Genomic DNA, 16,907 nt, shown 5'->3' with positions numbered 1-16,907 from the left:
AGACTCCCCAGCTGCTGCCTGTTGTCACGGCCTTAACATTCAGGTGTGTGCGAGCACGTCCCGGAGTCGCCTGGGATATGATGCCCCGTCACTGAGCGCTTCGTTGTGCACGTCCCACAATAACGTTCTTCTATAAAACCACAGTACAGGGGCGCCTGGTGGCTCAGTTGGTGGAGCATCTGCCTTGGGCTCAGGTCGTGGTCCTGGGGTCCTGGGATGGAGTCCCGCTTTGGGCTCCCTGCTCAGCGTGGAGTCTACTTCTCCCTCTCCTTCCACCTTTCCCCTCTGCTTTTGCTCTCTCTCTTTCTCTCTCTCTCAAATAAACAAATAATCTCTTTAAAAAAAAAATACAACCACAGTACAACTGTCAAGAAATTCACACTGATCTAACAGTACCACCAGGTCCCCAGTCCTTCTGAAACTCCTCTGATCACTCCACCAATGTCCTTTCCAGGACCAGGACCCAACCCACATCATCCCTTGCATATAGTTTCACATTTCTAGTCCTGTCCAATAAAAAACATTCCCTTAGCCTCTTGTTGTCTTTTATGATCTTGACTTTTTCTTGAAAAATACAGATCTTGGTAAAAATGTTCCTTGCCTTGTGTTTGTCCGATGTTTCCTTGTTTTTGTGCACTGGGGACAAGACCCCAAGGAAGGGATGCTCTCTCTGTTCTTCTCTGTGTACCATGTCTGGGGCCACACAACCTTATTACTAGTGATGTGAATTTATCACTAGTGAGGATGGTATCTGCCAGATTTACTAGCTAGCCAGTAAAGTTACCTAAGTTTCTTATATTCATTCACTGATAAGTGATCAATGGGGATTTTGTGGGGAGAAACTTTCAGCCTTCTACTAGAAGGTCGGACCTTTCCTTTCTCTCCCATTTATTTATTTATATCACTATGAATTCGTGAATTCCTACTTTGTCCAAAGAACTACAAACCATCATTATTTACTTTGATGCTTCGATGCTCCATGTGGCCGGTGGGAGGGCCTTTGTACTGGCTCCTATCTTGGCTTCACACATTCGCATCATTTGTTTGTCATTTCTCTATTGTGTGGCCCCAAATAAGTGCTCCAGGCTTAGCTTGTATCCTCTTTGACCAAACACGGAGTCAGACATTTCTCTAAAAAGGAGAGGGTAGTAGCATTTGGAATTCAAGCTCTGGACACTAGATGTGCTTACTGTTCCCAGAGTATCCTTGTTCCCAGGCCCTTCTAGCATAGATGAGTCAGGAAATATGCATACCTACATAGGTTACATCTACGTATGCCCATGTTATCATTCATGCACGTACTATGATATGTATTAGATATATATATCTATGTATATGAAAGACTGAATTCACAAAAATACCTCCCATTCCAATCTAATAGCATCGGGGTTATTTTTAACCATTCCTTTTTGCATGTTATTTCCTTTTCCAATAGTGCGGCCTCCCACTATCCTCAATGGACTTGTTTACTGGCGTGATTTCACCTGTGGGGCCAGTTTTTCAGCTAAACTGGCTAAAAGTTACATCCACCAACCAGATCCTCTTCCTGGCAAGACATAGAGACAGAAGGTTGAGCCAGTGAAGGGAAAGGGGAAGGGAAAGGAAGGGGAAGAACAAAGGGAAGAGTGAAGGAGAAAGCGAAGGATGAGGGTGGAAGAGAACACAACGAAGAGCCGAGAGGAGGGAGCAAGGCCGTGCTCCTCACCGAGCAGTGTCTGTCTGTTGAATCCAGTGATAAACCCGTGGGCTGGTATTTTGTACGTCGTCCTTTCGTCTTATTTCCTAGTAACACCCTTGATTGTATTTTAAAAATTTTTGGTCTACAAAGATTTGAGGAGGAACAAGAACACAAGTCTGTCACCACGAGTAGTGCTCTGACCACATTTCCTTCTTCAAGGGTGGAGGTTGGCAAAGCAGGGCGGGGGCCGATGCAGCCTTCCCAGCAGTTTATGCGTCCTCTCTAGCTGCTTTAGCCACGAGGCACAGTGGCACAGACTGCGAGGCCTGTAAAGTCTAACATGTTCATTAGTTGGCCTTGATCTGATATTAATATATCACTTCTTTGTGACATACATAGTTCATTCTCTCTTCCTACCCCCTCCCCCAACTCTAAAAGGTGACTCCATGAGGACGGGTACCTCATCATTATTTCCAGATGTGCCCCAGCACCTGGCAGAGTGCCTGGTGATAGAAGTTACACAGTAAATACTTCCCAAATCCCAATTATCCAAAGAACCTTGAGGATCATCAAAGGCGCTAGAACTCAGGTAGGTTGAACGAAGGTGATGACATTTAATGATGGATCCTGGAAGGGACTGTTAGCTCTGCTGTGTAAGTGCCCGGACGGGTCCACTGTCTACTTGCTGTCCCAGGCTAATATGGAGTCAATTCATCCCACAGGCTTCCTGCATAAATGCAAAGATGGTTCAACTACCTGTAGTTGTTTGAAGTCATTCCTCCATTTCTGTGGCTGTGATGTAATATCTTAAAAGTGAGTAACACTGACTTATCAGAATCCCTAAGGGAAAAAAGAAAGGCTAACGTTGGTGACAATGTGGCTAATGTTGGTGACATCCATGAAACCACACTGACACCGGTCCTGCGTATGTGCTTATATGCAGAGCTGTGACCAGGTTCTCAAGATCCAAACGTACAAACCCAGCCGAGACTGACCTTAAAACACCCCGTCCTGGAGTAGACCTAGAGGACCCTGCCCCAGGGACCGTGCAGCACCTTCCAGAGGTGTGTGACTTTGCTTCCTGTGAACACAGCAAGACTATTTTTCCAAATGTACCAAAGCCTAACGAAATGAGATGTGTCGACCCTGGCTGCTGTTCATTCATCTTCATGGGAGAGAACAGCTGAGGGAGCCCAGGTGAGACTACCACCTCCTCCCAAGGTATTGAAGATGACATGAGAAAAGCTTTCCTTGATTCTAAGTAGTGCCAAGTGTAAAATGCATCATTGATCTAATAGCTTTTTTAGAAAAAAGGACTCCTACATTGTGCACATTAATTACAGAACAGGTTCAATTACAGAGAGATTAAGATGGAGAACAGGAGAGAGAGAGACAGAGAGAGAGGAGAAACTGTATCTCCAGGAGAAGAAAAACCTTACAATTCTCCTTGGGGTCTCCTCATTATCCAGACGCCCACTAGCCACCCTGTGCTCCCTCTAGCCCCAGACCCTGCCCTGAACAACAGAGCCCCGCCTGGTGCAGCTGCAATGTGGGTAACAGAAATGGGAAAGTTGACTGGCCTAATCTGCCATATTTTCCTCTCTCCATTTTTCTCCCTCTGGGGCTCAACATCTATGCAGTTCTTGGGGGACAGTGTGGGAGAAGGTCCAAGAACTGGGGCACAGATGCAATCTCAGGTGCTTTCAGCCTCCACTTATTGACAAATGCCTGCAACACTTAGACACTTACTGAGTGTACACATCAGTATGCTTCGCGCCCTACAAGACGCAGCAACTGGCCTCAGACATGTGGGTGTGGAGCTACCGACAGCCTGGGTTTGTTTCCCTAAATGCCAAGAAGGGGGAAGACTTTACAGCTCTCTCATGTATTGGATTGCTAAATGCAGGAGAGACTGCAGCAAAGGAAACAGATACAAACCCTGCCCTGCCTGAATGCTATATATTTTTTAAGATTTTATTTATTTACTCATGAGAGACACAAAGAGAGAGAGAGGCAGAGGGAGAAGCAGGGGAGCCTGATTCGGTACTCGATCCTGGGACCCTGGGGTCACGCCGTGAGCTGAAGGCAGACACTCAACCAATGAGCCACCTGGGCGCTCCAGTGTTTGTCCATTTTAATCTTAAAATTTATTTTTAAATAATGTTTTTTTTTAAGATTTTATTTATTTATTCATGAGACAGAGAGAGAGAGGCAGAGACCCAGGCAGAGGGAGAAGCAGGCTCCACGTAGGGAGCCCGACGCAGGACTCGATCCCGGGACCCCAGGGTCATGCCCTGGGCTGAAGGCAGCCGCTCAGCCGCTGAGCTCCCCGAGGGCCCTGAATGTCACCTTAGAGTGGAGGAGGAAGTTGATCACAGGAGTCGTGAAGATGCTGGGAAGCCACACTGGAGAGGATAAAGCATTCACGACATTTGCAAAAACAGCAAGTGGCTAACAGCCATCGGGCTAAGGGAACAACCGGCAGACGTGGCAGGAGGTGACATTTCCAGAAAGCCGAAACAGAGACTAACTAGGACTACACCAGAGTCAGGCTGCCAGGGTGACACTGGACTGTGGCAGGAGAGAAGCCGTGACAAAGACACAGGGCAAGATCCCCCAGGGGGGAGGTGGGAGACCCACTAGTCCCAGCCGGAGTCCTCCTACCTGGGGGCCAAAGGACAAGACGGGCTTTCCCTGAACACAGTGGAGTGTGGGGGGGCGGGGGAGCTGGGGGAAGAACCTGGGCCCAGGTAAAGGCAGGAGAGGAGGCATCCACTCCCGAGCCGTCGGTCCCCCAGAGCATCTGGAACTCAGGGTGTGCAGGAAGGGGGTGAGCTGGATGCTAACAATCCCCAGTTACGGGATGGAGAAGTCAGCAGAACGACAGGCACAGCACAGCGAGCACAGCCAATGGCCTTGCAGCGGCAGTGAACAGAACAGATGGCAGCTGCTTGCGGAGGACACAGGATCACGCATGGAGCTGTCAAAGCACTAAGCTGCACACCTGGAACTAATGTGACATCGTGTGTCAGCCGTCCTCAAATTAAAAAAAAAGAAAGTTGAAAGAAAAAAAAATTATGGTTCACACGTGAAATAAGGTAGACTGAGGCCAGATCCCATCAGCATGTTCTTTGCCAAGGTCTGCATTAGGGCAAAATAATCCCAGACTTAAGCGGTGCCAGGTTTCCAAATACTTTCTTCAGATAATTCGGTGTAAACACCTCTAAAAATCTTTGCAGAAAATGTCAAAGCCTGGCCTTGGAGAAGCACTTCCTGCTGCACCTCACACCCGCCGAGCGGGACCTGGGGAGCAGAGGCAGGGCCATCGGGGTCAGCCAGGCCTGGGAGCCCGGAGCAGCCTGCCCGGGCGCGCACAGCAACAGGCAGGCCACGCTTCACGGCGGGCCCGCAGGTGGGAGCCGGGCGCCAAGGCCTGGGTCAGCTGCACCCGCCGCTGCCCGCACGGTCCCGGGCAGAGCAGCAGAGCGGCCCCCAGGCCCCGAGCTGCTGCACCCTCCGCCCCTCACTGGGAAGCCCGGCGCCCCGTTGCTTGGGTTCGCCCAACACTTCTGCATGGATGTCCCTGGAGGAAGGAGGCGTTTTGATGAGAGCGTTTGTTAAAGCTCGTGTAGGGAACGACGGAGTCCCGGGGCCCAGGGGACGGGGGTGCTCTGTGCTTCCAAAGTGCTTTCCAAGCCCTCCGCAAGCCTCGGTCCGTTAATAATGACTATCTGCCGGAGCCCTGCGAGGAGGGGAGGAAAACACCTCTTTGTACACATATCCACAGTCCTAAGTTGGACAATGAGCCGGGATTTGAACCCGGGCAACGATGCTTCATCTGTTCAAGTCTTTTCCTACAACAGTGCCAGCAACGCTGTGGCAGCAGGAGGCTGGGGACCCCTGGGCCTGTCGGCGCCCTCAGCCTCCAGGGACTCTGCTCGCACCTTCTCGGGCCTGCAGGGGGGCACCCAGGCTCAATGTTGATCAACAGAGGAGGTGACGGTGACGACAGTGATTATTTTCTGGGCGATGACGCCGACGGAGCCGTGATGATGGCGATGAAGGACTGAGGTCGGCTTCCCCGAGACAACCTCAGGGCAGCGCTGCAGGATTGTTTGGTGCTGAGGCCCCTTCACTGACTCTCCATAAAGAGGCGAGGCAGGACGGGTCTCTGGGTGGCCCTGGCAGGGCCTTGCATTGCCCTCCTTGGGAGTCCCCCGTGTGTCCGTCACATTTATCTGCAGCTAATCGGCTCTCACTCAGCAATGGTGTCGTCGGGCGGTCCTGGGAGGCTGCTCAACTTCCGTCATCATCTAGATTGCAGCGTGTACAAGCATTATGTGCCCGACGGAGCCGCCAATATTTTGAGGACAGGGAGCAGGTCTATTTTTCTCACCATCAGCTGTGCCCTGGCTGTGCCCTGGCTGTGCCCTGGCTGGCAGCTGACCTTGCAAGTGGTCACCGAATCCTGGCCTAATGGAAACCGACTGGCTAGAGGGCCACAGTCCAGCCCTCTGATGAGAAGAGCTCCCGGGGCACTGGGGGCGGGGGGGGAGCTGGGCCAGGAAGCTGGTAGCCCTGGCCTGGAGCCGTGTCCTGTCTGGAACATGGACAATGCTGGGACCGAGGGCTGTGGCCAGGTCTCACCAGCTTCGGGGCACCGCCTGCGGGGCCCAAAGGGAAGGGACTTGCACCGCCTCGCTTTACCCTGGGCTTCCCCACCTCTGCTGGGACCCAGCTCAAGGGGCGGGGGGGCACGCGTGCAGGCACCGAGAGACGAGCTCGAGAGCGTCCCATGCAGGGAGCCGCACATTGCTTCCAACTGCTTCCCCAGGCAGGTTTCTATGAAAACATCTTAGGATTTTCACAGCTTTTTTTTTTCCCCCTAGAAATGTCTTTCTTCTCATTTCTGTTAACTTTGCTAGTTAAACTGTCAGGCCAATTTTGAAAGGGAATAAAATCTTTGTCCCTGCTCCCATCCTGAAGCCAAAATCTATTTTGGTTCATATAAAAATGATCAAATTACAGCTTTTGGCATGTTCCTTAACTAGGAAAAAATAACTTGGATTAACTAGTGCCAATAAACTAACTATTTCAATTAAATTCCAACATTAGTAAAAATATCAGTGATGCCAGTCTAAATCTCAACCATCCTTAAAACAGTATGCGTAACCCTCAAAGCAGCTATCTGCAAAAACAGTTTCTACTACTAATGAAACTTTAGGCAATAAAAGGAGTTGTTTTGGGACTCAGAGAAAGGGCAAATGTCTTAGGCTCAAAAACAGAGGCTGGGTAGGACTGGACTTTCCATCACAGATCATTTACTTGGAAAGAAAGAGAAAAACATCCTTTCCCCCAGTCTCTGTCTGTCACACAGACTCCTGCTGGGCTCCCAGCGACCTGCAGACAGGCGGGTCCTACAACTGGTGGAGGCAGCGAAAGCAGCCCTTTGGATCTTTTTCAGTTTGCTGGGAAAAGAGGGCTTAGGCAACACATTCTAGCTGCACAAACACCACCCATCAGCACTCACCCACGTTCAAATCCCAACACAAGGGCGCAGAAAGGCCCTGGTGTGTTTATGTTCACACGCTAGGTGCTGCAATGCATTCACCTCGTCCTCTGGCTACTGCCGGGCTGCGGTGGCACAGGAGGTCCAGGGCATGGAAGGCCACATGATTTAGAACCTACCAGGTCTCCACTGTGGGGTGTGCACCTGCCACCTCTTGGTTTGTGAGCACTAAGCTAGAGGTCTTACTCTTCTCATGGAAGTGAGGGACCTGCTAATGACCATGCAGGGTTCCATTCAACAGACCTTCACTGAGCATCTGAGGGGCCAGGAGACATGCCACAATTTACAAGGATTATTGAAGCCAACCTAGATCCAAAGAAGTTCATGGTCTAATAGGGTAGACATTCCTTAACAGATTATCCCAGTGCAGCCTGGTAAGGATTCCAACGGCTGTGTGAGTGTCATGCTCATGAGACTAAGAGGGGTACTTAGCCCCGGAAGAGGAAGGGAGGATTTGCAGACAAAAGGCACAGTAGCTGCCAACAGGAACTAAGGGAAAGGGAGCATGCAAGTGGGGCAAACTACATATATGCACATAGATGGGGGAAGGGGGGTGTCTCCACACCAGACTTTGATAGTGCAAAGTAAAAAAAAATTAACATGCAAACTGCATTAATCACGATCTGTTTAAATTTTAGAATAAAGTTACTGGGTTAAGATCTCATTAGTTTATGAAGGCCACTAATATAAGATTACTTGCACTGAATCCGATTTTAGTTTTCGAGCCAAAAAGGGGGGAGGGGATATGCAAATTTACGTTTGACATTTCTAAACTATGCAGGAGATATTTTCTGCAGTAAGTAGTTAACCTTAAGTTTATGAGTATATGCATTTCAGTGAATCCTTCTTAATCAGTTGCTGAATTTTTTATTCTAATAAATCAATTTCAGATGCTAAAATAAAGGAAAATACATTTGCTTAGAAACAATTTTCAGAACTGATCCACATTTTGCAAGATGACTACCAACCCGGGTCACTCAAATGGTCTTGAATGGCTAATAAAATGCAAGAGTCACCACTTAATGTGTACTTTTAGTGGTAATATGATTGTATCAGTCAGGGTCCAGTCAAGGAAACTGAAATCACACTATTGAATTTGACAAAGGGAATTTAATCCAGGAACTTTGTTCCATAGGTATCTAGACTCAACCGGCAAAAATGGAGCACTTTGGTAACTCAGAGGCAGTAACTGCAGCTACTACCTCCTGGGCTGCGGACACAGAGAAAAGAGTTTGGAGTCCTCAGTACTTCAGAAGCTCAAAGGAAGGAGCCCTACTGAGTTGGGACTTAGATCAAGAAGAGAACACTGCGGGATCCCTGGATGGCTCAGCTCAGGACATGATCCTGGAGACCTGGGATCAAGTCCCACACCAGGCTCCCTGCATGGAGCCTGCTTCTCCCTCTGCCTGGGTCTCTGCTTCTTTCTCTCTCTCTCTCTCTCCCTTCCTCTTTGTCTCTCATAAATAAATAAACAAAATCTTAAAAAAAAAAAAAAAAAGAACACTGCCTGGAAGGGGTTGGGGTTAGTCTACCTGACAGACATAATGAAGTCAGTCTGAAAATACAACAGAAAAGCCATAGGATGCAACTGGCCACCACAGTCAGGGCTGGTGGGAGTGGTAACAAAAAGAATAATTGATCACAGAAAAGAAAAAATCCTATTGCCCTCTTCCAGTCTTACAGTTTCGTTTAAGCACTCCTCGTTGTTAGGACCCACCAGGCAAATAGGAAATGTAGTACCAGCCCTAGTAATACCGAGGGGGGAACAAAAGTAGATTTGAGGTTGAAAGACATGAGCTTAGTAAGGGACACAATGGCTTGAGATGAAATAGCAATTAAGATCTACAGAGAAACAAAAGAATCATTACCAATCCGTTGCAACATGGACTGCAACCTTCCCAACGATGAACTTCTAAATTGTTTACAGACAATTCACTTCAGAGTCAGAAACAAATTATGGCAAGAGACAGAACTTAACTCCTGTTTTCTGCTGGAGACTCCTGATTCTAGATGAATATTCATAAGAATCCCATCTGGTTCATGTCTATAAACTCTTCAACATCTGGTATCAGTTGGGCACAGAGCAGGTATGGCAGGTCCTGCCCAGCTTTCCCCTCTGGTTGTGGGCTCACAGCTGAGCTCCTCTCATACCCTCTGTACTTTGTTTGGGGCTGTGTGACATGAAACCAGAGCATGTATAGAAGGATGTGGGGTACATCATTTCTGGACTTGTGCATACACTCTCCCATGTGCAATCCCCTTCTCCTTTCACAAGGGTTGGTGGTGATGTCACAAGGCAGGAGGGGGCCAAATGAGGAGGCCACGCCTTCCCCTCCCCACTAATAGCGCCAGCAGATGCAGAAAAATTTGGATTTATTTACATGTGGCATAGGCCAAACTAAGTAAAGCAGTGGGTATCTAAAAGGTGCTCACTAAATAGTGTAAAACTTTTAATTGTGAAATGAAGGTATACTTTCACTCATAAATATTCATAGAAGACTTCCAGGGAAGATGGTGGAGTGGGAGGATCCTAAACTCACTTCATCCCACAGATACAATTAGATAGCAATCCCATCAGAGCAAACCACCCAGAAAAGGACCCAAAGACTGATCTAACAAAATCCACAACTAAATATGGAGAAGAGGCCACATCAAAGAGGGTAGGAAGGGTGAGGGCTCAGTGGGAACCTAAATTCCACCCGTCTGACCACCAGAGGGAGGGAGCCACAGGTATGGAGAGGGGCAAGAAATGGACTAGCACCATGAGGAGCTTACATGGAGAAAAGAAATCCCTATAGCATTTGGCTTTGAAAATCAGAGGGGCTGAATTTCATGAGTGCTTACCATCACCAGGACTTAAAGCCTGGAACTTTAAAAATCAGTGGTCTTGACTCTGAGAGAGACTGAATGACAATAGGAAGATGAGCCTCTGCCTTTAAAAGAGATAGTACAGCAAACAGCCTGCGGAGATACAGCTTGGAAGCAGCAGTTTGAAAGGTAGCTGGGCTTATAGGAGGGAGAGTAGTTACATTTCAGGATTGCTAAGGAACTACTCCAAGAATAATGGAATTGGAAGATGCCATTTCCTTTCCCCACCCTTCATTAAAATTACACAGCCACTCGTAGGAGCTAGCATGGCACTGGCACTCACTAACTAACTTGCTTACACCGTGCTCTACCCCCTCCAGACAGACCTGCCTCAGCCCCAGTGCTGTGGATCCCCTCTCCTAGAAGACTCACACAGACTTTACCAACACTGCATCTCTGACTTCCCACAAGGGATATATGCACCTTGTTAAAATCGCACATCCTACTCACTTGAGCTTTACAGAGCTCCCTAGTGGACCCCATTCCCCTCCATCACTGCATGATCAAGGAAGAGGAGGACCAGTGCCACATAATTAAAAGAGCACATCCTGTCTACTACTTTCAACAGTAAGAGATATAGCTGACTTTCCTAACACAGAGAAACAGACATAGTTAGGTAAAATGAGGAAACAGAGGGATATGTCGCAAATGAAAGAACAGAACAAAACCATAGCAAGACACCTAGGTGAAACGGATATATCTAACACATCTGTTAGGGAATTTAAAGTAATGATCATAAAGGTATTGACTGGACTTAAGAAAAAAGTAGAGGACATAAATTAGACCCTTAGGAAAGGTAGAAAACATAAGAGATGAAGAATATAATATATAAAATTGAAAATACATTTGATGGAACAAATAAGCTGGGGGCTGGAAGAAATAGAAAAATTAATTAATGAATTAGAAGACAGAGTAATGGAAAGTAATCAAGCTGAAAAAATAAGAGGAAATGGAATTATGCAAAATGTGAATAGACTTAGGGAACTCAATGACTCCATCAAGGGTCATAGTATTCATGTTATAGGTGTTCCAGAAAGAGACAAGAGAGAAAAGAGGGACAGAACATTTATTTGAAGAAATGACAGCTGAAATCTTCTCTAATCTGGGGAGGGAAACAGATCTTTGGATTCAGGAGGCATAGAAATTCCCCCAACAAGTCAAATAAAGTCCACACCAAGATGCATAGTAATCCAAACAACAAAAATTAGAGAAAAGGAGAGAATTTTAAAAGCAACAAAAGAAAAGAAGACAATTACATACAAGGGAAACCCCATAAAGCTGTAAGCAGATTTTTCAGCAGAAACTTTGCAGGTCAAAAGAGAGTCACATGATACATTCAACATGCTAAATAGGAAAAATCTCCGAACAAGAATTTTCTATCCATAAAGGCTATCTTTTCAGAATAGAAGGAGAGATAAAGAGTTTCCAGACAAACAAAAACTAAAGGAGTTCATGACCACTAAATTAGCTCTGCAGGAAATATTAAAGGAGACCTTTTGAGTGGAAAGGAAAGACCATAAGTGAGAGTATAAAAAATAGGAAACACTAAAGCAATAAGAATGAATATTTCTGTAAAAAAAACAGTCTAAGAATTCACAAAACAAAAGGACGTAATATATGACACCATATATCTAAAACATGGGGAAGAAGAGGAGTAAAGAATAATTTTGAACCTAAGTGACCATCAACTCAACATATACTATATTAGATGTCATATACAAATCAAATAGTAACTGCAAATCAAAAATCACTAATGTATAATGCAAAGAATAAAGAGAAAATAATTCAAGTATAGCACTAAAGACTAAAGAAAACCAGCAAACAATGAGAGAAGGCAAGAGAAGAAAAGATCAGAGAAAAACTAGCAAAACAAGTAACAAAATGTCAATAAATACATATCTATCAATAATTACTTTGGATGTAAATGAACTAAATGTTACAATCAAAAGATACAGGGTGACAGAGTGAATTAAAAAATAAGGCTTATGTATGTGCTGCTTCCAAGAGACTCATTTCAGGCACTTGGAATATTCTCCCAATAGATCACATATTTACCCATGAAACAAGTCTCAACAAATTCAACAAGATTGGAAACCATACCATGCATCTTTTCTGATCATAACACTATGAAACTAGAAATCAACCACAAGAAAAAATCTGGAAAGACCACAAATATGTGGATATTAAATAACATCTACAAAACAACTAATGGATCAACCAAGAAATCAAAGAAGAAATAAAAAACAAGGAAACAAATGAAAATAAATGCACAACAGTCCAAGAACCTTTGAAATGTAGTAAATGTTGTTCTAACAGGGAAGTTTATAGAAATACAAGACTACCTCAAGAAATAAGAAAAATATCAAATAAACAATCTAAACGTACATCTAAAGCAGCTAGAAAAAGAACAAAGAAAACCGAAAACCAGGCTAAGGAAGGAAATAGTAAAGCTTAGAGAAGAAATAAATAGATAAAAAAAAAAGAAAATAATAGAACAGATCAATGAAACCAGGAGCTGATTCTTTGAAAAATCAACAAAATTGATAAACCTCTAGCCAGACTCATCAGAGAGAGAGAGGGGGAGAGATAAATGACCCAAATAAAAATCACAAATGAAAGGAAAAATAACAACCAACACTGCAGAAACAAAAAAAATAAAAACAATTGTAAGAGAATATTGTGAAAAGTTATATGCCAAGAAATTAGACAACCAAGAAGAAACGAATAAATTCCTAGAAACATATAAACTGTCAAATTTGAAATAGGAAGAAATAGAAAACTTGAACAGACCAACAACCAGCAAGGAATTTGAATCGGGAATCAAAAAACTCCCAAAAACAAAAGTCCAGGACCAGATGGCTTCCCAGGGGAATGCTACTAAACATTTAAAGAAGAGTTAATACCTATTCTTCTCAAACTATTCCAAATTCATTCTATGAGGCCAGAATTACACTGATACAAAACCAGATAAACACACCACAAAACACACACACACACACACACACACACACAAACAGAACTATCAGCCAATATCTCTGACGAACATAGGTACAAAAATCCTGAACAAAATACTAGCAAACCAAATCCAACAATATGTTAAAAAAAATCATACACCATGATCAAGTGAGATTTATCCCTGGGATGCAAGAGTGGTTCAATATTCAGAAATCAATCAACATAATAGATAACATCGTTAAGAGAAAGGATAAGAGCCATGTGATCATTTTAATAGACACAGAAAAAGTTTGACCAAGTACCATATCCATTCATGGTAAAAGTCCTCAAAAATGTAGATTTAGAGGGAACATACCTCAACATGAGAAGGCCCATATATGAAAAATCCATAGCTAGAATCATCTTCAATGGAGAAAACTGAGAGCTTGTCCTCTAAGGTTAGGAAAAAGACAAAGATTCCATTCTCACCACTTTTATTCAACAGAGTACTAGAAGTCATAGCCTCAGCAATCAAACAACAACAAAAAAGAAATAAAAGGCATCCAAATCAGTAGGAAAGAAATAAGACTTTCATTAGTTGTAGATGACATGATATTATATATAGAAAACCCAAAATACTCCAACAAAAAATAGCTAGAACTGATACACAATTTTAATAAAGTTGCAAGATACAAAATCAAAGTATAAAAATCTATTGCATAAAATTTAAAAAATATCTATTGCATATCTATATACAAATAATGAAGCAGTAGAAAGAAAAACTAGAGTCAGTCCCATTCATAATTGCACCAAAAACAATAAGATATCTAAGAGTAAACCTAACCAAGAGTATGAAAGACCTATATTCTGAAAACTATAAAACACTGATGAAAGAAATTGAGAATGACACCAAGAAATGGAAAGACATTCGGTCTCTTCAGTTCAGAAAGCAAATATTGTTAAAATATCTATACTACTCAAACAAATCTACACATTTAATACAATTCCTATCAAAATACCAACAGTATTATTTTTCACAGAACTAGAACAAGCAATCTTAAAATTTGTATGGAACCACAAAACAAACAAAACAAAACAAATAGCCAAATTAATCTTGAAAAAAAAAAAGAAACAAAGCTGAAGACATCATAATTCCAAATTTCAAGCTACACTACAAAGCTGTAATCAAAACAGTGTGACGCTGGCACAAAACTAGACATATAGATCAATGGAATAGAATAGAAAGCCCAGAAATAACCCCGACAACTATAATGGTCATTTAATCTTCAACAAAGCTGGAAAGAATATACAATGGGAAAAAGACCGTCTCTTCAATAAACAGTGTTAGGAAAACGAGTCAATGACACGCAAAAGAGTGAAACTAGATTGCTTTCTTACATTACACAAAAAATTAAAAATAAAAAAACAAAACCTCCAAATGGATTAAAGGCCTAAATGTGAGACCTGAAATCATAAAAATCCTAGAAGAGAGCGCAAGCAGTCATGACTCTGACATGAGCCCCAACAACACTTTCCTAGATATGTTTCCTGAAGCAAGGGAAACAAAAGCAAAAATAAACCATTGGGACTACATCAAAATAAAAACGTCTGCACAGTGAAAGAAACAATCATCAAAAATAAAAGACAGCCTACTGAATGGGAGAAGCTATTTGCGAATGACATAACTGAGAAAGAGTTAATGTCCAAAATACATAAAGAACACTCATGAAACAAATAATCCAATTAAAAATGGTCAGAAGACATGAACAGACATTTCTCCAAAGAAGACATGTAGGTGGCCAAAGATGCATGAAAAGATGCTAAGTATCATTGATCTCAGGGGAAGGCAAATCAAAACCACAATGAGATATCACTTCACACCTCTCAGATTGGCTAAAATAAAAAACCCAAGAAACAACAAGTGTTGGTGAGAATGTAGAGAAAAAGGAAACCTGGTGCACCGTTGGTGGGAATGCAAACTGGTGTAGCCATTGCAGAAAGCGTTATGGAGATTCCTCAGAAAGTTAGAAAATGGAACTACCACCCCCGCCCAAAGAAGAAGAAGAAGAAGAAGAAGAAGAAGAAGAAGAAGAAGAAGAAGAAGAAGAAGAAGAAGAAGAAGAAGAAGAAGAGAAAAGAGAAAAAGAAAATGGACCTGCCTTAAAATCCAGTAATCGTGCTAATGTGTATTTACCCAAAAAATATAAAAACTAACTTGGAGGGTACATGCACCTCTATGTGTATTGCAGCATTATTTATAATAGCCAGATTATGGAAACAACTTGAGTGTCCAACAGTAGATGAGTGGATAAAGACGAAGTGCTGCATATACACAAGGAATAGTATTCAGCCATAAAAAAAGAATGAAATCCTGCCATTTGCAATGACATGGATGGAGCTGGAGAGTATAATGCTAAGCAAAATCAGTCAGTCAGAGAAAGACAAACACCATATGATTTCACTTATATGTGGAATTTAAGAGACAGAGCGATGGAGCAAAGGAAAAGAAATATAGAAGGAGGCAAAACAAGAAAGAGCCTCTTAGCTATAGGGAATGAACTACTGGTTACCAGAGGGGAGGCAGGAGGAGGTGGAAGGGTGAAATAGGTGATGGGGACTGAGGAGGACACTTAGGATGAGCACCAGGTAGTGTATGGAATTGTCGAATCACTACATTGTACACCTGAAACTAATATATGTATGTAATATAAATAATATAATAACAATATGTATATTATTAATATGTATAATATAATACAAATAATATAATGTAATATAAATAATATATATACTATATAAATATATATAAATATAAATATGTTAACTATACTGGAATTTAAAATTTTTAAAAATCAATATTCATAGAAATAGAATCACAGTTCAGGAATTTACTCTTTCTTTTTTTTCTACAGAAAGAATGATACAAACGCACTAGCTTTCACTTTGTCTTATGCTTTGGAACCTAGAATATTGCTTTGGTTTGAAAATCATTATAACCCTTCCTAATAAAACTGGACTGGGTCACACTGCTAGTTAGTGACAGTGAAACCTGGATCGAGGTCTCCTACCTCAAAGTTGAATGCTCTGTAAGCAAAATACCTGTAACTGCCGTCAGACTTAGATAGAAGGAGTACGAATAATTGCATTCGTCGAAGTAAGACAGATAAGGATTAGAAAACATTGTATAGATATTGCATGTATATTTCCTTTTAACTCACTTCATCAAATAATTTTCTTTCCCAGGAATGCTCTAGTAGGCGCAGCCGTTGTGTATGAACTGGGGAGACCTCTACGTGGTACCTCTGACCTTTTACATATGGCACCAGCTGACCTTGGGTTACTCTTCCGGCATTCGCCTCGATCAGAGATTGATAAACTATTTCTGTAAAAGGCCCAAAAATAAATATTCTGGGTGTTGCAAGACATGGGTGTCTACGGCAGCTCCTCGAGTTTGCCATGTAGCAGGAAAGCAGCACAGCGTCGTAGGCCATGTGCGTGTGGCTGCGTTCCAGCACAGCTTTATTTACAAAGCAGGCAGCAAGATGGATTTGGCCTGAGAGGCAGTTGGCCAACCCCTAGTCTAACTCATGAATTTGATAAAACCCTGGAGTCTCTGAGGTACTTGCTGTGGGCCCAGGCATGAAGACACACAAGACAAAGTCCTACCTTCTCTTGCCGACCACACCACTGGGCAGGGCCCCTGGAGCTCAGAGAGCATGAAAGACCCACACGACACCCCAGTCCTCTGGGGACAGTAGTGCCACTCAAGCAGGCGAGTCCTCTCAAGTGGAAGCTGACTGGCTGGAAGTGGGAAGTGTTCATTTTTTAAGTCGAAAAAGAGAAGAAGGAGGGTACTTC

The sequence above is a fragment of the Canis lupus genome, chromosome 35 (assembly GCF_003254725.2).
Source record: "Canis lupus dingo isolate Sandy chromosome 35, ASM325472v2, whole genome shotgun sequence".
NCBI classification, from domain to species: Eukaryota; Metazoa; Chordata; class Mammalia; order Carnivora; family Canidae; genus Canis; species Canis lupus.
The sequence above is the reverse complement of the archived record's forward strand: the minus strand, read 5'-3'. Positions refer to the sequence as shown.